Source organism: Notolepis coatsorum (genome assembly GCF_963971535.1).
Source record: "Notolepis coatsorum genome assembly, chromosome: 2".
In the NCBI taxonomy this organism is placed as follows: domain Eukaryota; kingdom Metazoa; phylum Chordata; class Actinopteri; order Aulopiformes; family Paralepididae; genus Notolepis; species Notolepis coatsorum.
In genome coordinates this window covers 42,847,415-42,874,296 of record NC_140166.1, presented here as the reverse complement: position 1 = coordinate 42,874,296, position 26,882 = coordinate 42,847,415, and positions in this window count along the sequence as shown.

The following is a 26,882-nucleotide window of genomic DNA, read 5'->3' as shown; positions in this document are numbered from 1 at the left end:
GGCTGTGCAGTCGTAGCAGCTAGCAGCTAGCAGCTAGCATGATAATAACTTCAGAGGGAGGGGGAGGGGCGGGGGGGGGGGGGGTGGGTGGTGTACTGTGTAGGCTGTGCAGTCGTAGCAGCTAGCATGATAATAACTTCAGAGGGAGGGGGAGGGGCGGGGGGGGGGTTGGGTGGTGTACTGTGTAGGCTGTGCAGTCGTCGTAGCAGCTAGCATGATAATAACTTCAGAGGGAGGGGGAGGGGCGGGGGGGGGTTGGGTGGTGTACTGTGTAGGCTGTGCAGTCGTCGTAGCAGCTAGCATGATAATAACTTCAGAGGGAGGGGGAGGGGCGGGGGGGGGTTGGGTGGTGTACTGTGTAGGCTGTGCAGTCGTCGTAGCAGCTAGCATGATAATAACTTCAGAGGGAGGGGGAGGGGCGGGGGGGGTTTGGGTGGTGTACTGTGTAGGCTGTGCAGTCGTCGTAGCAGCTAGCATGATAATAACTTCAGAGGGAGGGGGAGGGGCGGGGGGGGTTTGGGTGGTGTACTGTGTAGGCTGTGCAGTCGTCGTAGCAGCTAGCATGATAATAACTTCAGAGGGAGGGGGAGGGGCGGGGGGGGGGGTTGGGTGGTGTACTGTGTAGGCTGTGCAGTCGTAGCAGCTAGCATGATAATAACTTCAGAGGGAGGGGGAGGGGCGGGGGGGGGGGTTGGGTGGTGTACTGTGTAGGCTGTGCAGTCGTCGTAGCAGCTAGCTTGATAATAACTTCAGAGGGAGGGGGAGGGGCGGGGGGGGGTTGGGTGGTGTACTGTGTAGGCTGTGCAGTCGTCGTAGCAGCTAGCTTGATAATAACTTCAGAGGGAGGGGGAGGGGCGGGGGGGGGGGTTGGGTGGTGTACTGTGTAGGCTGTGCAGTCGTCGTAGCAGCTAGCATGATAATAACTTCAGAGGGAGGGGGAGGGGCGGGGGGGGTTGGGTGGTGTACTGTGTAGGCTGTGCAGTCGTAGCAGCTAGCTTGATAATAACTTCTGAGGGAGGGGGAGGGGCGGGAGGGGGGGGTTGGGTGGTGTACTGTGTAGGCTGTGCAGTCGTCGTAGCAGCTAGCTTGATAATAACTTCAGAGGGAGGGGGAGGGGCGGGGGGGGGTGGTGTACTGTGTAGGCTGTGCAGTCGTAGCAGCTAGCATGATAATAACTTCAGAGGGAGGGGGAGGGGCGGGGGGGGGGTTGGGTGGTGTACTGTGTAGGCTGTGCAGTCGTCGTAGCAGCTAGCTTGATAATAACTTCAGAGGGAGGGGGAGGGGCGGGGGGGGTGGTGTACTGTGTAGGCTGTGCAGTCGTCGTAGCAGCTAGCATGATAATAACTTCAGAGGGAGGGGGAGGGGCGGGGGGGGTTGGGTGGTGTACTGTGTAGGCTGTGCAGTCGTCGTAGCAGCTAGCATGATAATAACTTCAGAGGGAAGGGGGAGGGGCGGGGGGGGTTGGGTGGTGTACTGTGTAGGCTGTGCAGTCGTCGTAGCAGCTAGCTTGATAATAACTTCAGAGGGAGGGGGAGGGGCGGGGGGGGTTGGGTGGTGTACTGTGTAGGCTGTGCAGTCGTAGCAGCTAGCATGATAATAACTTCAGAGGGAGGGGGGAGGGGCGGGAGGGGGGGGGTGGTGTACTGTGTAGGCTGTGCAGCGTCTATACAAATAGTAGCTCCAGTTCTGCAGACCCCCTCTCTGATTGGTTGAGCTCCATTTCTGCAGCCCCCTCTCTGATTGGTTGAGCGAAGCCCCTCTCTGATTGGTTGAGCGTGCGCATTGCGCATGAGCCGCGACAAGCTCCTCCAGAAACTCCGGAGGAAACTCCGTTAAGCTCCAGAGAGAGAGGCTGAAAACCCACAGTTCTTGCCCGACGGATGGGAGCGAATCCCGGATCCGAGGTTTCTGATGACTACCCCCAAAACATGGAGGTCGCGAACGCAATTTATACGCATGATGGAAGTATTGATTACGCCATAACGAATCATTAAAAAAATATACCGTTAACTGGAATATGTTGTGTGTGCCTTTCTGAATATGATTTGGGAGGGTTATAATAGAGGAAATACAGTGTAAACAATATAACGTTATGTGAATAAACCGCGAAATAATAACTAATTCCTTGGTCAATAGAAGTCTCTGTGATACTTTCTGAATATGATTTGGGAGGGTTATAATAGAAGAAAGACAGTGTAAACAATATAACGTTATGTGAATAAACCGCGAAATAATAACTACATTGTAACTGTCTAGTTAAGGCATTAACTGGGTTAAGTGGGGAGTGCGTCATGGTACAGTTTCAGTAAGTGGGGAGTGTAAACAAGTTGAACGCGTCACGTGAAATAACGTTATGTGAATAAACCTATAACGTTACAATGTACAGTTTCTGACAGCTGGCTGTGTTGTGAAATGTGCATAACGTTATGAATAAACCGCGAAGTCACGCGAAATAACGTTATAAACGCGAATCTGGTAGTACATTTATTTTTATCTTCTTGAGATGATAACATTACATCCGCCTTTTACCGCATGACGAGCTAAACCAATCAGAGAGGGGCTTCGCTCAACCAATCAAAGAGGGGGCTGCAGAAATGGAGCTCAACCAATCAGAGAGGGGTCTGCAGAACTGGAGCTACTATTTGTATAGACGCGGCTGTGCAGTCGTCGTAGCAGCTAGCATGATAATAACTTCAGAGGGAGGGGGAGGGGCGGGGGGGGTTTGGGTGGTGTACTGTGTAGGCTGTGCAGTCGTCGTAGCAGCTAGCATGATAATAACTTCTCGCTCATCACCAAATCACTTTATCCAGCCTCAGCCATGCCTGCCGGCTTTCCCCCTTTCTCACGCTTAATCCTAATCTGGTGCCCTTCTTGCAGGTCTTACATACACAGAGAGACGTGCACACATACACAGAGACGTGCACACATACACAGAGACGTGCACACACACACATACACACACACACACACATCACACAGACAGGATCCTGCTGATCCCTGTGACAAACAAGTGAGGGTCTCTGATGGGATTGCCTGGATGTAATTCTCGGGCCCTAATCCTCAGACTAGCCCTGTGTGCATGGAGCGCTCACATTAGCAGGATCTCGCGCCAGGGCATGTCGTTTGCCCACTGACACAGACAGTGCCTCTCTCTCTCTCTCCAGAAAGGATGGGTGTGTGTGTGTTTTGTGCGGTTTTTTGAAACACGATTTTTACATTCGGTAGCCTGGGTCCTCGGTCGTACGAAGTCTCGTTGTGAGAGGCTTTCAGACGGCTGGCTGGCTGGCTGGCGTCACTACCGGCCAAGCCATTATAGCGAGGTATTCCTCAGTATCTGCCGTCGTTGGCGTCCACACAGTGTGAAAGAAAACGTTGCATTCTGTATATGATATGATATTAGCATTTATAATACGAATTTATAAAGAATACGAATAAATGGACAGGACAAGGAAACAGGGAACCAGGCAGACGGACAGACAGAGAACATAAGAACACCTCAGACACACAACACAACAGCAAAGTAACTAGTGATCATCCAGAGCGAAAAGGTGGGTTTTAAGCAAGGCCTTGAATGTCTGTACGGTGTTGGCAGACTTGATCTTGAGGGGGAGCTTATTCCACAGTATCGCCTAGAAGTGGAGGCTGTAGGTTATTGTGCTCTCTCTCTCTCTCTTGACTAATTACGCTGTGTGCTCACAACCCGCTCGTTAACTGAGCGTATATGCAACTCGAGGGTCTTATATATTATTATAATCCCTGTTGAGATAGAGATATTGAGAACAGGAACATTCTAAAGATGTCTATGTAACGGCTGCTGAGATAAGATATTCCTTTATTGATCCCCTTGGGGGGAATTCGGGCATCATAGCAGCAGCATGGGGGAGGGGAGGCACAGGTAGTGGACCTAATCATTGAAAGCTATAGAGTTCTAAGACTACAACATAGAAATGATTTATATGATACAATGTTTATATGCTCGTTTGTAATTGTATGTGGACATTGATGAATGATTAAAATGTGTGTGTGTGTATGTGTGTGTGTGTGTGTGTGTATGAGAGAGAGAGAGAGAGAGAGAGAGAGAGAGAGAGAGAGAGAGAGAGAGAGAGAGAGAGAGAGAGAGAGAGAGAGAGAGAGAGAGAGTCTGTATGTGCTTACAGTAATAGGCCTACACAGCAGAATGTTGTGTGTGTCGTATGATTGTGTGTATAAATAACAGCTCTTGACACCCGGCACGCTGACAGGCTGACTACAGCAAGTATCAGTCCACGGGGGGGGGGGGGGGGGGGGGGGAGAGAGAGAGTATAGAGAGAGCTGTCTGGATCTAGGATCTAGTTGTTTTTCTAAAAGTGTGAGCTCAGAGTCGTCTGGAAGTCATTGTTGGTTGCAGAGCAGGGAGGGAGGGAGGGAGGGAGGGAGGGAGGGAGGGAGGGCGGGAGGGAGGGAGGGAGGGAGGGAGGGGGGGGCGGCACCGGTGTTTTTACAAGGCTGACGTCGGTCACAGGTCGTCTGCATCACAGGGCCTGGCTTCTCTCCTCCCTGGCTTCTCTCCTCCCTCCCTCCCTGTCTGTCTGTCTCACTTTCCAACTCAACACTTCTCCAGTAAATACACCAGAGAGAGAGGCAACGCCACTGTACTAGCGAGCCAACTCGTCCAGCTGTTGTTACAGTATGTGTGTGAGGAGAAATCCTGCTCCCAAAATGGTTGCGGATCCAAATGGACTGCACCTTGCTTCCCTTTTCATTTGTATTTTTTGTTTTATTTTCCTGTTGTTACTATACATATATATTCATATTCTTATCTTGCCTTTTATATAGCTTCTCTTTTTATGTAAAGTGTCCTTGAGTCTGAGAAAGGAGGTTCTCTCTCCAAATCAAATTTATTATTATTATTAGTATTAGATACAGGACGTTTTTAACATTTTTAACACCTCACTGGAGCTGTGTTGGGTCCCAGCGTGTTTTAAGGCCTCGACCATCATCCCCGTCCCCAAGAAGGCCAAGGTCACAGGCCTCAACGACTACAGACCGGTCGCCCTGACGTCTGTGGTCATGAAGGTCTTTGAGCGCCTTGTCCTGGCCCACCTGAAGTCCACCACAGACCCTCTTCTAAGCCCCCTGCAGTTTGCATTCAGAGCCAACCGTTCCACGGACGATGCTGTGAACATGGCTCTGCATTACGTCCTGGAACACCTGGACACTGCAGGGACCTACGCCAGGATTCTGTTGGTGGACTTCAGCTCGGCCTTCAACACCATCCTCCGCACATCCTGGAGCACCAGATGTCCCTGCTGCAGGTGCCAGACTCTACCTGCAGGTGGATCACGGACTTCCTGACTAACAGGTCACAGCGGGTGAAGTTGGGAATTAACATCTCCGATCCCAAGTCCATCAGCACTGGCTCCCCACAGGGCTGTGTCTGTCCCCACTACTATTCTCCCTGTACACCAACAGCTGCGTCTCTCTGCACCCCTCGGTCAAACTCCTGAAGTTTGCGGACGACACCACCCTGGTGGGTCTCGTATCCAGGGGGACGAGTCCGCCTACAGGAGGGAGATCGAGAGGCTGCTGAGCTGGTGCAGCTGCAACAACCTGGACCTCAACGCCCAGAAAACAGTGGAGATGGTAGTGGACTTCAGGCGGAAGGCAGCCCCCCCCACCCCGATCATTCTGGGAGGCACCCCGGTGGCCTCTGTGGAGTCCTGCCGCTTCCTCGGCACGACACTCTCCCGGGACCTGAAATGGGAGCTGAACACCATCGCTCTCAATAAAAAGGCCCGGAAGAGGGTGTTCTTCCTACGTCAGCTGAGGAAGTTCAGGCTGCGGCGGACCAAGTTGTGAGTGTCGGACCCCTAGCCCTACTTCCTTCTCATAGATGATGTTATGGAAGGGTACTTTTTCAGTGGAATCCAATACATGTACTTCCTACTGGATAGTGGATACCCAGCTCCTCCTTAGTCAACCACAAAACGAATGTGGTAAGTTAATGGAGCCACTGTAAAGAGCACTTAAACATGCTTGAGAACAAACCGCCTTGTTTTGGGTGTGCCGTGGGGTAGGTTTCAGCGTTTTATTTACTTTAAGGCGTATATAAATACAATATAATATGAATATAATATAAACTGAAACGTGGCCCACATTACTTACAGTAATATACGAATATTAATTATTAATTATATAATATAAGCGGATAATTTGCCTGAGCTGAACCGGGGGGTATCCAGTATGAAGTATGGATTGTGCCGAGACAGAACTCCACCGATTGACAACATCATAGGCTTGCCCCCTCGACAGATGCCTTCAAGTCTAGACTCAAAATCCACTTCTACACATTAGCATTTCCCGATGTACACTGACTCATGCCCTGTTTGCCTGCGTGTCCTCCCACAAAACTGAGATGTGATTGTTGTCTATATGTTGTCTAGATGTATCTACCCACTGTACAGCACTTTGGTTGACATGTGTCATGTTTAAATGTGCTCTATAAATAAATAAATCTGATTGATTGATTGATAAGTAGGAAACTCTGGACCAGGGTTCCAGAATCCGGAACGTACACTTTAGGAGCGGACTCACCAATCAGCTTAATTACCATTGAAGTATAGCCTGTATGAGAGAGGAATCAGTGTGTCCCCCCCCCTCAAGCAGTACACCCAAAATGTGAACTAACTCAACTTTTTATATACCATTTACCATAGTCTGTCATAATTGCAGTTATTCACATGTTTTTCTGACAATACAGAAGGTTAACCCTTTCACCGCCACACGACAAAGGGTTAACCCTTTCACAACCCCCACTACAGGAGGTTAACCCCTTTTCACTGCCACACTACAGACGGTTTCACTACCTCTAGTGTGATAGTGAAAGGGTTAAAAGTCCATTCGAGGCGAAAAAAAAGAGTGTGGGGGGGAAGGGCGCAGGCTAATCTATCTGTCCAATCTGGCCTGTGGATATGGACCCCCCCCCCCCCCCCGTCAAACAGCCACATTCTACCCGCCGTCCTCCCCACCGCATCTTTAATGGCCCTGCTGCCTGCTCCGTGCCCTGCGGGGACACAGTCCGCATGCTGCTGTCTTTCAGCAGGGGCCTGCCCTCATCCTCACACCCCCCTCCCTCCCCTACCCTACCCTCCCCTCATCTCTCCATCACAGGCTTAACACCCCTCCCTCCCTCCCTCCCTCCCTCCCTCTCTCTCTCTCTCTCTCTCTCTCTCTCTCCCCCTGCCCCAACCTGACACGTCTGTGCATTTAGCAACTGTACAGGTGCAGGAGGCACCATATGCCCCAATGATCCACAGCATGCATAATACACACACACACACACACACACACACACACATACAACACACACACATACACACACACACACACACACACACACACACACACACACACACACACACACACACACACATACACACACACACACACACACACACACACACACACACACACACACACACACACACACACACACACACACACACACACACACACACACACACATACATACATATACACACACACACACACACACACGCACACGCACACACACAGTGTTTTTGTTGTCAGGGAGGCTGACAGTCTCTCTCTCTCTCTCTCTCTCTCTCCCTCTTTCTCTCCTCTGGCGTCCATTACGGTCCAGGCCTGCTGTCAGAGAGCTTGTATGGCCTGAGGGGAAGTTCCCATTTGTCGGAGCATGTTGTTGGGGGGGGGGGGACGACGACGACTCTAAATCCGCTCTAATGAGCCAATATGTAGGAGGGCTAAGCCTTTGGTGGGGCGTCCAAAATACCCCGCTCCACACCCGGGCAAAAATGTATGCATATGCAGTCACCAGACCTTGTTAATGTTCGCTGACATTTAAATCTGAAAGGGGCGCTGGAGGATTAAAGCTGGGAGATTTGGACTAATTTAGTCACAAAAAAAGAAGGGAAAAAAAAGAAACAAAACCGAGCCCTGTTGTGATGGTGTATGAATGAGATGGAGAAAAAAATAAGAGAAATAAACTAGAAGGAGAAGAGATGGTACCAGCTGTGGTCTTACCTTTAGGTGTGGTTGGAGAGAAGAGCTTCTCTGATCCTACATCAGACACCTGGAGAAACAAGGGAAGAAAAACAAGATGTTCACTGGATTGGTCAGGTGGACCCGGACCGCTGTGGCATGTCATTGGTCGATTCTGTTTCCTGTAAAAACCAGATTTACATGATTAAAAATCAACTCGACAATGAAACAACAAACCGGACGATCTCACACAACGAGCCAGTGGACAGGTTCTCACAATTCTCTTCTTATTTTTCTTTTTTCTTGCTATTGCCAACAAGGCCGTATTCAACGACAACTGTTGAAGGAGAGTAGTGTTGAAGGCAAAGTCCAACACCCACACAACAACAACAACAACAACAACAACAACAACAACAATCCTGACAATGGACAGCCCACTTGCCTGCCAGCTACGAGAGCTCTCTCTCTGCACCTGATAGTCCCTCATCTCCTTGTTCTGCCCGTGAAGGTAACATTAGGGGGCACTGTTGTGCCACCTGAGACAGCCTCACACGGGAGGCTTCCAGAGAGGAGAGCTCAGCTCCGCATGGTGGCGGCTGCAGGCAGCCTCGGAGCACAAAGGCCCCTGCGTAGGAAGCACATCACACGGACCGGAGGCAGAGGGGTAGAGAGACCGTTGACACAAAATCTCATCCTGCCGCTCTGCAATGTGTTTCAATGTCGCAAACCACACGACCGCCACGAACAAGTACAATCTACAATCCTGTTTTCTAGAGAGATGCTATAGTCGATGAGACACACATTGTAAGCAGAATATTGGTTTATCCTGATCTGTTAAGTAAAATTCCTTGAGAACCCGTTTGTCAGGATCATACAAAACAGCGCCACCGATTGAACTGATCCGATCGAGCCGTTCGATAAGTGTAGGAGACAACCCAGAGTGGTGGACACTGTAGACGCTAAGGAGGGAGGAGAGGAATTAGACTACTAAGTGACAGCAGAGACGTCTAGACTAAACACTGCAAGGTTCCTTTCCCTCTGTGCTGAGATGGATGTGGAGATTCTGGCAAGCACTTTCCCCAACGAACAAAAACACACACACACACACACACAGACACACACACACCCACACACCCCCACGCACGCACACCCCCACGCACGCACGCACGCACACCCCCACGCACGCACGCACACACACACACACACACACACACACACACACACACACACACACACACACACACACACACACACACACACACACACACACACACACACACACACACACACACACACACACACACACACACACACACACACACACACACACACACACACACACACACACACACACACACACACACACACACACACACACACACACACACACACACACACACACACACACACACACACACACACACACACACACACACACACACACACACACACACACACACACACACACACACACACACACACACACACACACACACACACCCACCCACCCACCCACCCACCCACCAGCCAGAGCAGGGCATTGGACACGAGGCAGTACATGTGGACAGACACACTACCTGGCATTGTGTAAGACATATATCCGTTTCGGAGGATAATACATTAAAGGAACACGCCAACATTTTGGGAAATTAGCTTACCGTCTTCTCCAGAGAGAGACAAGAAGATAGTTTTCCTCTCTGTGCGTTCAGCAGAAAGCTATCTGGCTGCATGTTAGCCTAGCTTAGCTAGCACAATGAATGGAAGCGGACATGGCCGGTTAGCCTTCGGGAGGGGTGTTAGTTGGACAATGCCTAGGCTAACCGGCCATGTCCGCTTCCATTCGTTGTGCTAAGCTAAGCTAACGCGCAGCCAGATAGATTTCTACTGAACGCACAGAGAGGAAACTGGTATCTATCTTCTTGTCTCTCTCTGGGGTGTTCCTTTAACAACCAGCAGCATTCCGCGTTAGGCTGTGATGTCAGTGGATGACAGTTGGTTTGGTCTTAGTCGACCAAAATGTTGTGAGGCGATTAGTTGATTTCTTTAAAAAAAAAAGAAAAAAACCATACAGAATGAGTTATTTCCTGAAGAAGTAAGCATGTCTCTGATAAGCATTAGATTTAAAGAGCTTCTTCGTCACAACCGCATGTGGGAAAACACACTTCTTACGGATTTGTCAATAAAAAAGACTCAATCCATCAACAAAATCCTGCAACTTATTTGTGGAATATGAACTTCTTCAACGGAGGACGGCGCTTACATGTCAGCGGCGTGTATTTATGGACTTTTATGTAAATGGGCCAATTTCCTCCTCACTTTAAAGTCCCTCTCATCTGGAATACACAGACTTGTAAAAGCGGTTTGAGCTCGACAGATGTTCCAACCAAAGGGTCCAGGTGTCCTTAACCGCCACCCTTGTGTTTTGTCACGCAGCACACAAAGGGGAAGCACATAAAGAATGAGTGGTGAGTCAGAGAGAGAGAGAGAGAGAGAGAGAGAGAGAGAGAGAGAGAGAGAGAGAGAGACACACACACACAGAGAGACACACACAGAGAGAGACACACACAGAGAGAGACAGACAGGGAGACAGACAGAGAGAGAGAAGGAAGGGAGAGAGAGACAGACAGAGAGGAATCAGAGAGAGAATGAAGGGAGAGAGAGAGATAAAGAGAGAGTCAGAGAGAGAAGGGAGAGAGATAGAGAGAGAGACAGAGAGAGAAATAGAGAGAGGGAAAGAGAGAGAGAGAGACAGACAGAGACAGATAGAGGGAGAAAGAGAGAAACAGACAGAGGGAAAGAGAGAGAGAGGGAAAGAGAGAGATAGAGACAGAGAGAGAAATAGAGAGAGGGAAAGAGACAGACAGAGAGAGAGAGAGAGAGAGAGAGAGAGAGAGAGAGAGAGAGAGAGAGAGAGAGAGAGAGAGAGAGAGAGAGAGAGACAGACAGAGAGAAGGTAAAAAGATTCTGTAAACACAGATGGCTGTCCTTGGCACCCCACTCGCTCTTCTCAAGTGTCCTGAGGACTCCCCCTTCTTTCCAAGACCTCCCAATCTATCCTCCTCTCGTTCTCTGCCACCGTTACTGTTTTCCCACCCACCACACACTGTTTGTCCTTATTCACACAACGTCTCGTCTGAGAGCGCTAACCATAACAGCAATCCAAGGCACTGAATCTCTCCGCACACAATGACTACCAAAAGAGGTCAATAACTCGTCTTTAAGTTTCAGCGCGTCACTCTGGGTATGGGTATAACGTTTGGGAAGCGGGGGTGGAGAGAGAGAGAGAGGGAGTCATACGAAATGTCTGTAGAGCTTGGACACGTTCTGCTTCCTCTTACGGTATGCAACGCTCTTGAGATTAAGACAGGACAGGTTTTTTCTTTTAACTAAATGCACGAGGGTGTGTTGAAAAACAACACTACATGTGTTAATAGCAACAGAATTCTTTCTTTTTCTAACCCTCTGAGAAGTACATTTTTGTCTTTTTTTGGCGGGACTGGGGATATTTAGGGGGAGATAGCAGGTCAACAGTAGATGCCACATAGAAGTGGTATACATCATCTGAAAGTTGGGAATCTGAAAGATTAATTTCAGATGCAGCTCAGCACTGTGTGTCATACATCTGTAATAAACATTGTGTTCCAGTTAGGCGGCCATTCAAATTAAGTTTAGAGTGTATAAGGGCTTAGAACATTATAATCAAAGCATATGGTGGCCATTCCCATGCTCAATTATGTCTCATAAGACCACTTGCAAATTGATAAACATGGTCAAAGAAAATCCCTCCAAAATACCACATTAAGACACCAAGACCTTGAGAACACCATAGAAAATCCATGCTGTGATTTGGTATCAAACGCCTTTGAGATTTCTGTAAGAATTGCATTTTATGACGATTGGATGGCGAGGACTTCTGTTCTGGAAATTGCTAAGAAACCCCCCCTTATGGTCAATAAACCTAGGAAAGCCACACATACTCTCAATAACCTAGGTCTCTAGTTTGTGGTTGTAACGTTTCATGAGGCTGGGATTATCCTAGAGGTCACAATATGTCATAATACAGTGAGGTCAAGTAAAAGAAACTCTCACTACAATGAAATGGCTAGTACTATGGGGACTAACATCATCACACATGAATACAAGGCTTATTGGATCCACAAGTGTCTCATATTTTCAGTCATACCCAATTCTTTCTGTTTAGGGACCCCAGTATGCAGAAATGGCCATATAGGTTACACCATTTTTTATTATAGGCGGAAATAACCCATTTGTACTGCATGTAAAGAACTGCATGGATCTTGTCCAAAACTGCATTACATTAGCATAACGTGGGTACATCTGAAAAGGAGAGACTCGTAACATTCAGATATCTTGAGGTGAGGGTCCAACAATTTTTAAACGCCAATATTTTGCCTAATATTGGAGCATTATTAACCACCTTTTCCGACAAGTTAGCATAACAAGGTTAGTACCAATGGATACGTTTGAGGGCTCGGGGGGTAGAGCAGTTGTCTGGTAATCCGGAGGTTCCCGGTCCGATTCCCGCTCCTCCCGGGCAGCGTGTCGAAGTGTCCTTGAGCAAAACACTTAACCCCTATATGCTCCCGATGAGCAGGTCGGCACCTTGCATGGTCGCCTCCGCCGTCGGTGTGTGAATGTGTGATCGAATGGGTAAAATGTGAGGAACAAATTGTAAAGCGCTTTGGATAAAAGCTGCTATATAAATGCAGCCATTTACCATTCCCCTATGTTGTCTAGTTTCCTATGCTACCACTCCCTTCACGCTACAGTAGCATGAACAAAGACACATCACGTTATAGCTGCAAAGTGTTCTTCATTGAGCTCAACAAAGGCAAAAATGCAGAAAACATCATCAAGGGAATTCTTGCTGGTGTATAGTCATGTGTATTACATAGATATCTGTCTTGCAGTTGTACTAACGTTACCGTGATGAGCCAGAGAGGAGAGGAGAAGAGGGGAGAGGAGAGGAGAAGAGGATAAAGGAGAGGAGAGGAGGAGAGGGGAGGGGAGAAGAGGAGAGGAGAGAAGAGGAGAAGAGAAGAGGAGAGGGGAGGATGGGAGAAGAGAGGAGAAGAGAGGAGAAGAGGAGAAGAGGAGAGGAGGAGAAGAGAAGAGGATAACAGGAGAAGAGGGAGTGCATTGCCCTCTGTCAGTAGGAGGGGATAAGAGGAGAGGAGGAGAAGAGGAGAAAAGGAGAAGAGGGGAGAGAAGAGGAGAGAAGAGAAGAGAAGAGGAGAGGGGAGAAGAGAGGAGAAGAGGAGAATATGAGAGGAGAAGAGAAGAGGATAACAGGAGAAGAGGGAGTGCATTGCCCTCTGTCAGTAGGAGAGGAGAAGAGGAGAGGATAGAAGAGGGGAGAGAAGGGGAGAAGAGAAGAGGGAGTGCATTGCCCTCTGTCAGTAGGAGAGGAGAAGAGGAGAGGAGGAGAATAGGAGAAAAGGAGAAGAGGGGAGAGAAGAGGAGAGAAGAGAAGAGAAGAGAAGAGGAGAGGGGAGAAGAGAGGAGAAGAGGAGAATATGAGAGGAGGAGAAGAGAAGAGGATAACAGGAGAAGAGGGAGTGCATTGCCCTCTGTCAGTAGGAGAGGAGAAGAGGAGAGGATAGAAGAGGGGAGAGAAGGGGAGAAGAGAAGAGGGAGTGCATTGCCCTCTGTCAGTAGGAGAGGAGAAGAGGAGAGGGGAGAAGAGAGGAGAAGAGGAGAATATGAGAGGAGGAGAAGAGAAGAGGATAACAGGAGAAGAGGGAGTGCATTGCCCTCTGTCAGTAGGAGAGGAGAAGAGGAGAGGATAGAAGAGGGGAGAGAAGGGGAGAAGAGAAGAGGGAGTGCATTGCCCTCTGTCAGTAGGAGAGGAGAAGAGGAGAGGAGGAGAAGAGGAGAAGAGGGAGTGCATTGCCCTCTGTCAGTAGGAGAGGAGAAGAAGAGAAGAGGATAGGAGGAGAAGAAGAGAGGAGAAGAGAACAGAAGAAGGAGTGCATTGCCCTCTGTCAGTGTAAGAGGAGAAGAGGAGAAGAGGAGAAGAGAAGAGGAGAAGAGGAGAAGAGGAGAACAGTAGAGGATGAGAGGAGGATGAGAACAGGAGGAGAGGGAGTGCATTGCCCTCTGTCAGTAGGAGAGAAGACGAGGAGGAGAGGAGAAGATGAGAACAGGAGAGGAGGAGAGGAGAAGAGGAGGAGAATAGGAGAAGAGGAGAACAGGAGAGGAGGAGAACAGGAGAGGAGGAGAGAAGAGGAGAAGAGGAGAGGAGAGGAGGAGAACAGGGGGAGAGAGAGTGCATTGCCCTCTGTCACTCTCCCAGAACCCGGGCGCCGGGCTGCAACACAGGCTCTTTGTTAACGCTGGACGACATTAAACGCTCCACTACCGAGCCTGGGCACCACCGCAGCATAACCTCAGCCCTGAATCACGGCCCCTGGAGGCCCTGTGTGAAAATATGGGCTCAGGATGAAATGAAGCTTGTCAAATGGACACGGGAGCTGCTCGGGGCTCGCTCAGAGTGGCATGGGGTCATGACAGCGAAAAGAAAAAAAAAAGAGGTCGGTCACGCCGTAACCCACTATGACCGTTAAAACAACTGTTATGGCCAGAACGGTTATCCAGAAACTAAACGGGAGACATAACACTGTTCTCCTGCGAGGAAGAACAGCGAAAGGAACACGGGACTCGTACATTGTGTGCTGGGGTGACAAAGATCTATTTATCTTTTTGACCGTGCAACACTGCTGTTTTATATTCCAAATGTAAGAGCGGCGATATTTCGGGGGGGGTTTTCTCTCCCAATGCTCCGTTTTGCACGGTCCGCCCCAAGTCCGCATGAATCGGTCGTATGATCCACAATTACAAGGCCAAGTTACAAAAACACTTCTCATATAGTCTTGAACACTGAACTCTCCACACACATGAACACACACACAACACACACACTGTATATACGCTCACACACTAGCAGTCACTTTAACATGAACACACACACACACACACACATGCTGCACACGCTCACACTCATGGTCACTTTACACAATGAAAGGTCACTTTAAAAACAAGAACGGGAGTGGTTCTTGTATAGTAAATAGATGGATAGCAAGCTAGCATAAGGACACATAGTATACCTGTACTATGTATACTGTATAGTATAGCATTGTATAGTAGTGTGTATAAGACCCAGTGCCTCATCCGTAGCTAACAGTGTATTGCACTATCGCAGGACCTTAGCATGTCTTACATATATACCTGATATGTCTTTATCTTATTACTTGTATTATTGCACAAATGTCTTATTCTCATCCTATTGGATTCTTATTATTGTATTATTGTATTATGGCTGTATTATTGCACAATATTTGCGGGCAAGACCCCCTGTATTTCACTGTATATATGCCGTGACAAATAAAACTCTTGACTTGACTTGACTATAGAGAGGCATGTCAAAACGGAGCTCTTGCGTCGGCACGCTGGCGTTCTTGCAGAGCGTTCTGGGTCTCCTCCGCGGGTCAAGTTGACATTTTTTTTCTTTCGCAGGGCTGTGCTCTTGGCAGGCCGAGCCGAGCCTGTGGTTGTGGAGCAGAGGTCATTTATAACACATTCTTCACACTCTATTTGTTGAGGGAACCCTGGCCGCCATTAAAAACAGACCGAGAAGGACCAGACAGGGGGCGAGAGAGAGAGAGAGAGAGAGACAGAAAATGAGAGAGAGAGAGAGAGAGACAGAAAATGAGAGAGAGAAAGAGAGAGAGACAGAGAGAGAGACAGAGAGAGTGAGAGAGAGACAGACTGAAGGAAAAAAGAGGAGCAAAGGCCAGGACAGGTTTTCCCGCAGAAACAGGGGAATCTAACCGTTTCAACAAGGCGGCGGAGGGGGGAAATTCAAGCCACATTTCCTGGGAGCCAAAAGCCCTCCGAGTAGGGCCGCAGGAAGGCTGACCTTTGTGGGGGCCGTCTGCTATTCGAGCCTGGGGCTCGGGGGCCCCGGCCTCCTCTCTGGAGGGCCGTCAGCGGGGCCTCAGCTTTCCTTCCCTATTCTATTCATTAGCCATGCTTTATGATTCAGCTTCCTCTGAGCCACACGAGAGCTCCCTGAGGAAAGAGGCTGCTGGAGAGATGGAGGAGGAGAAGAAGAGAGAGAGAGAGAAAAGAAAAAAAGGGGGGAGCGAGACGAAGGGAGGGGTGGGGGAAAAAGCAACAAGGAGGTCATAGGGCCCAGCCGAGAAGCGCTCACAGCAGCTGTGAAATCCTCTCGCTTCCTTGGCTGGCAAGAGAGAGAGAGAGAGAGAGAGAGAGAGAGAGAGAGAGAGCGAGAGAGGGAGAAGAAGAAAGAGTGGGCGGGGGATGTGTGGAGAGGGAGGCCGGCTGGTAATCCCACCAACAGAGTGCTAACTCCCCAAAGAGGCGCACGCAAGGGCCATAATTCCCAGATTTAGGGAATGCCAAATTACAAATTACACCGCTGCTTGTTTTAAAAATTCCCCCAACTCAACCCCCCCCCCCCCCCGAACACCAGTGACTTATTGGCTGCTATATAAATCTCCTGATAATAGCCCCACACCGCAGAGGGAGAGAGAGAGAGAGAGAGAGAGCCAGGCAGAAAGAACCTCGGCAGCATTAAGTGAGACGTTTGCGCTGCGAGGCGCTCCTGCGTTTGCTGCCGCAGCAAAGAAAACGAGGAGGGGGAGGAACAAAAATTGGCGATTTCAGATGACGTCCGCATCGCTTTTACTTAACACCACCACAAGCTAATTCATTTAGAAGGAAAAAAACACTTTATTTTTTTTTGCATTCAAATGCTTCCACATTCAATCCCCCCCCCCCCAGTGAATAAGGCGATTCAGGGAGGTAATCAAGAGAGTGACCTTCATGGTGGAATTTATGAAAGACATTGATCAGTTAAGGATGTGAGTTTATGAAGACAGGAAGGTCAGCAATTACCCAGATTCAATTAACCCCGTTTAGTAAAGACTGCTGAGAGACCAACTTCTAACCCCCCCCCCCCCCCCTCGCCCCCCGTCCGTCTCTACTCAGCTTTATATCAAACGAACCCCAGCTTTGGCCATACCTTTGATCCGAGAGCTCCTATTGCATGCTCTGCATTCCTGAGAGCTGAGCGAAATATTTCCAAACAGGAGAAGGGAGGGAAATACTGCGGCTCGGAGGTTAGTAGGTAAGCCGAGATGCCAAAAGAGAAAAAAGAAAGAGAAAACTAAATGCCAAATAAAACCCCCAAGCGGAAAAAAAAGCTTCTCCCACGCCCTTGTTTTACACAGGATGGCAGCTGTATCACAACAACCACAGAGTGAAAACAAAGAGACCTGTTAGTGTGCTTTGTTGTGGGCTTAAGCCTGCGAAACCTATAATTACACTTTACTTCTGAGTCATTTGGCACAAGCTCTGTTCTAGAGTGACTGTTGAGTGACTCTGGGGCAACCTCCCTTTGGTAAAAATAAATACTCATAGATCACAGGCCGTGTGTAGCATTAATACTCATAGACCACAGGTAATGTGTAGCATTAATACTCATAGACCACAGACCATGTGTAGCATTAATACTCATAGACCACAGGTAATGTGTAGCATTAATACTCAGAGACCACATACCGTGTGTAGCATTAATACTCAGAGATCACAGGTAATGTGTAGCATTAATACTCATAGACCGCAGACCATGTGTAGCATTAATACTAATAGACCACAGACCATGTGTAGCATTAATACTCAGAGACCACAGACCATGTGTAGCATCAATACTCAGAGACCACAGACCATGTGTAGCATTAATACTCAGAGACCACAGACCATGTGTAGCATTAATACTCATAGACCACAGGTAATGTGTAGCATTAATACTCAGAGACCGCAGACCATGTGTAGCATTAATACTCATAGACCACAGGTAATGTGTAGCATTAATACTCATAGACCACATACCGTGTGTAGCATTACTACTCAGAGATCACAGGTAATGTGTAGCATTAATACTCATAGACCACAGGTAATGTGTAGCATTAATACTCATAGACCACAGGTAATGTGTAGCATTAATACTCAGATACCACAGGTAATGTGTAGCATTAATACTCAGATACCACATGTAATGTGTAGCATTAATACTCAGAGACCACATGTAATGTGTAGCATTAATACTCATATACCACATGTAATGTGTAGCATTAATACTCATAGACCACATGTAATGTGTAGCATTAATACTCAGAGACAACAGACCGTGTTAATACTCAGAGACCACATGTAATGTGTAGCATTAATACTCAGAGACCACATGTAATGTGTAGCATTAATACTCATATACCACATGTAATGTGTAGCATTAATACTCATAGACCACATGCAATGTGTAGCATTAATACTCAGAGACAACAGACCGTGTTAATACTCAGAGACCACATGTAATGTGTAGCATTAATACTCAGAGACCACATGTAATGTGTAGCATTAATACTCATATACCACAGGTAATGTGTAGCATTAATACTCATAGACCACAGGTAATGTGTAGCATTAATACTCATAGACCACAGGTAATGTGTAGCATTAATACTCATAGACCACAGGTAATGTGTAGCATTAATACTCAGAGACCACATGTAATGTGTAGCATTAATACTCATAGACCACAGGGCACAGGTAATGTGTAGCATTAATACTCAGAGACCACAGGTAATGTGTAGCATTAATACTCATAGACCACAGGTAATGTGTAGCATTAATACTCATAGACCACAGGTAATGTGTAGCATTAATACTCAGAGACCACAGGTAATGTGTAGCATTAATACTCATAGACCACAGGTAATGTGTAGCATTAATACTCATAGACCACAGGTAATGTGTAGCATTAATACTCATAGACCACAGGTAATGTGTAGCATTAATACTCATAGACCACAGGTAATGTGTAGCATTAATACTCATAGACCACAGGTAATGTGTAGCATTAATACTCATAGACCACAGGTAATGTGTAGCATTAATACTCATAGACCACAGGTAATGTGTAGCATTAATACTCATAGACCACATGTAATGTGTAGCATTAATACTCAGAGACCACAGGTAATGTGTAGCATTAATACTCAGATACCACAGGTAATGTGTAGCATGCTACAATATGAGATATCAGTATACAGTAGATATGAGATATCAGTATACAATAGATATCAGTATACAGTAGATATGATATATCAGTAAACAGTAGATATGAGATATCAGTAAACAGTAGAGATATCAGTATACAGTAGATATCAGTATACAGTAGATATGATATATCAGTATACAGTAGATATGAGATATCAGTATACAGTACATGAGATATCAGTATACAGTAGATATGATATATCAGTATACAGTACATATGAGATATCAGTATACAGTAGATATGAGATATCAGTATACAGTAGATATGAGATATCAGTATACAGTAGATATGAGATATCAGTAAACAGTAGATATGAGATATCAGTATACAGTAGATGTGAGATATCAGTAAACAGTATTTGATTTTATACAATTTTATTTGACATTTTAAAGAAGACAAGATTCCAGAAAAACGTCAAGGATGCTACACAAAAAAGTCAAGACTTATTTCCATTGTGGTCCTTGGTCTCAGGCAGACGAGCAAGCAATACAAAACATGACCACAAATAACAATATGACAAAACTACATCGACATGACCATTTTAAATGCAGTACAAACGTAGCCACAGACAACAATGTATCAACATCGACAACATTTTCATGCATTTTAAAATCTAGTTTTGGACATTGTCGAGGAGCCATGATTTGGCTTTTTTCTTAAAATTGTGTCGGCTACTGATGTGTTTTAGCTGTGAAGGTAGCAAATTCCAATGTGTGGCTCCCCAGAATTTAAATATGTGTAATGGACCACCCCCATGAAATGTGGAAAAGTGGACTAACCCAAGCTAACTCTGAGAGACTTCACTGAGAGCGAGATTGATCACCGAGGTCCAACCGAACTTGAACGTATAATCTTCGGTGCGCCGGGAGCCAAGGATGTTGACTGACCCAGTCCTGCTACAGAACCAGCACATTGACAGAAATAAATGACAAGAGATGACCCGACATTAAGCACTGTAATGACTGAAATTAAATCAATTTCAGCACGCCAACTCTGCGCTCTACAATGCCTATTGTGTGCGCTCGTCATGAGCCCGTGGTTCTGATCAGAGTCATTATGGCTTCAGTGGATAACCCTGATCTACATTGTGATGTTTTAGATACCCCAGTAATAACATTACAATTGAATTAAATACAATTATGCCTGAATGAGACTCCGGCCACCGGCACATTATCAGCCAAAATGCACGTTTATTGATGGAGCAAACTCTGAGAGATTGTTCACAGAGGCGCTGCCGAACCAAGATATAATATGATGTGTATAATATAATGTGTGTAGAGGCATATGATACAATCCATTTTGTTGTTGGTATTAGGTAGCCTATGAATTACATATAATAGCAGCCAGCCTACATTATGCAACAGTAACTTGCGCATATATAACACACAGCCCTGCGAAGCCTGCATACAGTAAACTAACTTGATCATTAATCTAGCTGTTGTATCTTTACGCTTATGAAAACATTAAATAATATGTATAGGCTATAGGCCGCCTATATTCTCAAATGGCTTAATGGCTATCCGAGTCCTCGATATCCTCGCGGACGGACCAGTATTTATATGATCATATCATATTCATATTCATATCATAGTTTACTCTATCAGCCTACCAGCATGTAATACGTTCTTTGTTAGAACTCAACTCGTTATTATTTTGCGCATAGATTGCAGAAATACGGGAACGTTTTGATTTAGGCTTTGACATTGTAAAACTAAATACGTGAAATTCTGTAATATCACCCACACGATATATGCTCTGTGTCCAGAGCATGTATGCTTTTCATTCATAAGACACATTTATTGCAAGGGTTTTGTATACACATACACTCAACAAATAACCTCTGTCTGTTCTAATTGCAATGCGTTTTTATATCGTGGGTGTTCATATGACTTGTATTCTGCTTACAGCTTCGGGGTTCCACTTATTACGTTTAACAATGGCAAAGCCTTTTAAATATAATCAAAACGTTCCCGTATTTCTGCAATATATGCGCAAAATAATAACGAGTTGAGTTACGCAGAGCACAGTCAGTGCTTATTTCCGCGTTGTGAAAATATTCTACCACCGGCGCCACCTACGCATGGTCCGACCTGTGCTTAAATATACGCACAAAGTCAAGCACAAGTTCAAATAGATAAATCCCACACTTTGCTTAGGAATGGTCGTACGCACGGCTTAAGCACATATCTGTGCGTACGTCAAGTTGATAAATGAGGGCCCTGGCTTCCAGTAAATATGAGATATCAGTATACAGTAGATATGAGATATCAGTATACAGTAGATATCAGTATACAGTAGATATCAGTATACAGTAGATATCAGTATACAGTAGATGTGAGATATCAGTATACAGTAGATATGAGATATCAGTATACAATAGATATCAGTATACAGTAGATATCAGTATACAGTAGATATCAGTATTAGGGATGGGTACCGAATTCGGTACTTTTGAGGTACCGAACCGAAACACGTCGGTACTACCGAGTATCGAATCAAGTGAGAAACCAAAAAAAAAAAACATTTATTGATTTCTTTTTAATTTTTTTTTTTTTTTTTAACTTTTTTCTTTTCATGTCAACGTTCACACGCACAATATATGCTTACCTAGGATTTGACTTGATTCAACAACAAAGCAGTCGGAGCAATGACAAGCCGAAAACTGTCTAAATTGTAGTTATTTGAAGTTTGGATTTTTTTTTACGACTGAGGTAGGTCAATTAAATGTCTTGAGACTAAAGTACCGAAAAAAGGTACCGTTGGGTACCGGTATCGATTCACAGGTACCGGTACCGGTATCGGTTCAAATGTGAAAGGTACCCATCCCTAATCAGTATACAGTAGATATCAGTATACAGTAGATGTGAGATATCAGTATACAGTAGATATGAGATATCAGTATACAGTAGATATGAGATATCAGTATACAGTAGATATCAGTATACAATAGATATCAGTATACAGTAAATATGAGATATCAGTATACAGTAGATATGAGATATCAGTATACAGTAAATATGAGATATCAGTATACAATAGATATGATATATCAGTATACAGTAGATATCAGTATACAGTAAATATGAGATATAGGTATACAGTAAATATGAGATATAAGTATACAGTAAATATGAGATATAAGTATACAGTAAATATGAGATATCAGTATACAGTAGATATGAGATATCAGTATACAGTAGATAGTAGATATCAGAATACAGTAGATATGAGATATCAGTATACAGTAGATATGAGATATCAGTATACAGTAGATATGAGATATCAGAATACAGTATATATGAGATATCAGTATACAGTAAATATGAGATATCAGTATACAGTAAATATGAGATATCAGTATACAGTAAATATGAAATATCAGTATACAGTAGATATGAGATATCAGAATACAGTAGATATGAGATATCAGTATACAGTAGATATCAGTATACAGTAGATATGAGATATCAGTATACAGTATATATGAGATATCAGTATACAGTAGATATGAGATATCAGTATACAGTATATATGAGATATCAGTATACAGTAGATATGAGATATCAGTATACAGTAATACTGTAAATATGAGATATCAGTATACAGTAAATATGAGATATCAGTATACAGTAAATATGAGATATCAGTATACAGTAAATATGAGATATAAGTATACAGTAGATATGAGATATCAGTATACAGTAGATATGATATATCAGTACAGTAGATATGAGATATCAGTATACAGTAGATATGAGATATCAGTAAACAGTAGATATGAGATATCAGTATACAGTAGATATGAGATATAAAATGATCCGACATACAGCACTGCCCTTTACAGCTATAGCAGTGACTTCACTATGACAGTCTATAGGGAGGTGTAGTGGTTACTTCCTGGTCTATAGGGAGGTGTAGTGGTTACTTCCTGGTCTATAGGGAGGTGTAGTGGTTACTTCCTGGTCTATAGGGAGGTGTAGTGGTTACTTCCTGGTCTATAGGGAGGTGTAGTGGTTACTTCCTGGTCTATAGGGAGGTGTAGTGGTTACTTCCTGGTCTATAGGGAGGTGTAGTGGTTACTTCCTGGTCTATAGGGAGGTGTAGTGGTTACTTCCCGGTAGGGCTGGGCGATATGGCCTAAATATGATATCACGATATTTTCTGACCTTTCGGCGATACACGATACGCATCACAATGTTTTTCTTTTTTTCCCCAAACAATTCATTATGAGGCTTACCAAGACAGTATTTGAGTTTGCAAGCTAACATTAAAGACAAAATAAAATACCCATGCATTTAGCATTTTTATATTATATATTAGATTTAGATTATTGGATTATTAGATTATATATTGCATATATTTAGCAATGAGATATTATATGATTTAGATATGAAATATCATGAATTGAAAATGGGGGACCCTGATGTAAACAAGACGAAAGTCTTTCTCTGGTCTGCATCCTCCAGTCCACAGTTGTTGTATTGAGCTGTACTGTATTGTACCCATGCTGCAATCTGTTAATAACGTTTTCATTCATTCAGACGGCAAACAGAATCATTTTGATTGACAGTCGAGTCTGCCAATTACGTCACACCGATTGCACCCGCCCTGCTGTTCTTAGCACCAATCGGCAAGCGCGTATTCATTTTTTACTTCCGCCATTGGAGAGCTCAATGACAACAACAATTGTAGCGGTAGCTCCCCGCGGCCGACGTTTAGCTTTTAGCTCCGCAGGATGACTAAACGACTGGAGGCATAATGATTTTACTGCAACAGATGTTATAATAAAAGCCTTTCCATACATCTGTCTGATTGAAAACTTTATTAACAGACCGCAGAATGGGCACAACTGAGTCAGCACGGGCTGAGATATGAACGACTAATGCTTGCTATATCTAGGTCGACCTCGGACGTTGCTATGTAAATACGCTGATGTTATTGAACGTGTAACTATATAACGTTAATGCCACAAAACGAATGCCTTTGTTATCATAAGTAGTAACTTTGATGCAGTAGTGTGTGTGTGGGGCGGCGCTGTTCAAAAGTTTCAACGTGTGGACCAGATTGACGCAACACAATCCTCTTGGGCAAAACATCACGATATCCACGATACGTTTAAAAAGTGTATCGTTAATGAACTGTACCCGATATTTATATAATATCGTCATATCGCCCAGCCCTACTTCCTGGTCTATAGGAAGGTGTAGTGGTTACTTCCTGGTCTATAGGAAGGTGTAGTGGTTACTTCCTGGTCTATAGGGAGGTGTAGTGGTTACTTCCTGGTCTATAGGGAGGTGTAGTGGTTACTTCCTGGTCTATAGGGAGGTGTAGTGGTTACTTCCTGGTCTATAGGGAGGTGTAGTGGTTACGTCATTGCTGTTTCCCGCGCGGTCCACCCCTCTTGAAATCGCAATGTATTTCCAATGGACACATTTCTAAATCGTCTCGTTTAAAACAAATAAAGCATGAACATTGGCATGGTGTACCTTTCTGTGTGTGTTCATCCACAATCTATAGCTCAACGTGAAACAATTCGCAATTAATCGTAAAGGTAGCAAAATAACAGCGTTTATGTTTTCGTTCACTGAGGAACTACACAATGGCCGTGACGCGTGTTAGGCGGCAGCACTGAACGACAGGCATTTTTACTGGTAAGAGTAGTTATTTTTTAATCACAAGTTAAACAACCTTAGAACTAACTTTATTTCAACCAAAAATGCTTAAAAACAATAATGTTCGTGATAGAAGGGAACTCATTTGGAAAGCTTGCCAATGTTCATGAGGCAGAAATATGAATAGCCGATAATACATTTTCCCAAATGATAAATCCCTATACGGGTGGACCGCACAGGAAACTAACGTGACGTCAGACTACACCCCCCTATAACCGACCGCCGATACAGGATACTACATGGCTCGTCTAGACTCACACAGTATGGGGGGGCTGCTCTGACATGATGTAACACAGAACCAGGTGGTGTCATTCATCAGTGCCAGGGATGAGAGAGCGAGAGAGAGAGAGAGAGAGAGAGAGAGATGCAGGGGGTGGTACAGAGAAGGAGGGCACACACTGGCACGGACGGCCATGCTCTCAATTACCCTGGCAGCACCTCCCCCCCCCCCCGGACCCCCAGCCTCAAACCGACACCTCCCCCCCCCCCCCCCCCCCCCCCCCCCCCCCCCACACACACACACAGTGTTAATGTGCTGCCCGGCTCAGCGTTTCATCACTGTCAACTTCCTCCTTCACTGGCCTCTCCTCCTCCTCCTCCCTCCACTTACTGTCACCCCAGAAGGCCCGTGCAGCCTCTTAACGGGGCCGGGACGTTAGCCAAAACCGCAAAGGGGGACATATTTCCTCGCCCCCCCCCCCATTAAAATGCAACAACCATGTCCCCGAGTGGCCCGGAGCCGCTCTGATAAAACACTTCCATCGGCACTCAGGACACCCTTCAAGTACCATCACACTTTTATTTAGCCTCAGACGCCCTCTCGCTGCCCCCCTCTCGCTGCCCCCCCCCCCCCCCCCCCCCTTCCTCCGGCTCCGCGTTCCAGCCGTGCCCCCCCGGTCGGTCAGGCCAACCAAATATTAGCCCACAGAGCTTGATTTGACAGAACAGTCACATCTAGGCATGGGCCGGTTACCGGTTCCACGGTTTGAAAACGTTGCGGTGTCAAAACCAATAATATTACGTTGAATACTATGTTGAATATTACGCGCCAGACGGTATACGTTTCTAATCATGAACTTCGGAAAATGCCTGTCAGAAATGTCAACTGGAATGCACCCTTGGAACGCCCCCCCGGACTCGCCTTGTCTTGAAATTAACTTTAGTAATAGCTGGGAATTACCACGGCTAGCTAGTTAGCTGTAAGGGATAATACATGACGTGGTGTGCTGTTATCTAAAGATAATGCTCAATGCACGGGGATAATTAGCGTTAGCCCTTCGTCGAGTTGGGTTTGCCTGGAAAGTAACGTTAGCTACATAGCTGGCAAGCTATACAAAAAGAAACAGTTTAATGTGACTGATCTAGTGAGCTAGAATCAGAATAGTCCACCCATAAATAGCTAATGTCAAATATAAATAACGTAACGGTCACACCAAACCGTTAGTTTAGCTAGTTAGCCAGCTACCTACTGTAGCTAGTAGTACCAGTGATATGTTGGCAATTGATTTAGGTCGATTAATGTTAGCGAGATTGGCCTACATTCCGTTACATATTCATAATCATGAAAGTGTAGTGCCGAAGGATAGGAGTCTGAGGCAGGGTGTCGAAAGACAATGCTAAACATTTATTAAACATCAACTCAACGTCAACACTCTGTTTACTTGCTAGCTAACATGAACTCGTTTGCCGACAGGAAAGTAACACAATGGTCCGTGCGGAACCCTTATCCCCAACACATAGTGCCGTGGGTGAATTATGTTGATCCACCACAAAAGATGGAATTGTTTAAATGTATGTTTAATCCAGTAATAATAGTACTAGGCTGTGCAAGTAGATTACATTAACAAAAGGTATTGCCCTTTTGACATGTACATATTCATAATCATGAATGATATTTGGAAGTATTCTTTATTATTTTATTTAAATAATTATTCATTCTGTACTGTGTACTAAATCCTTTTAAAATAAAATGTTTTTGATTACCGTGATATACCATGAAACCGTGGTATTTTTGCCCAAGGTTATGTCATACCGGCACATGCCTA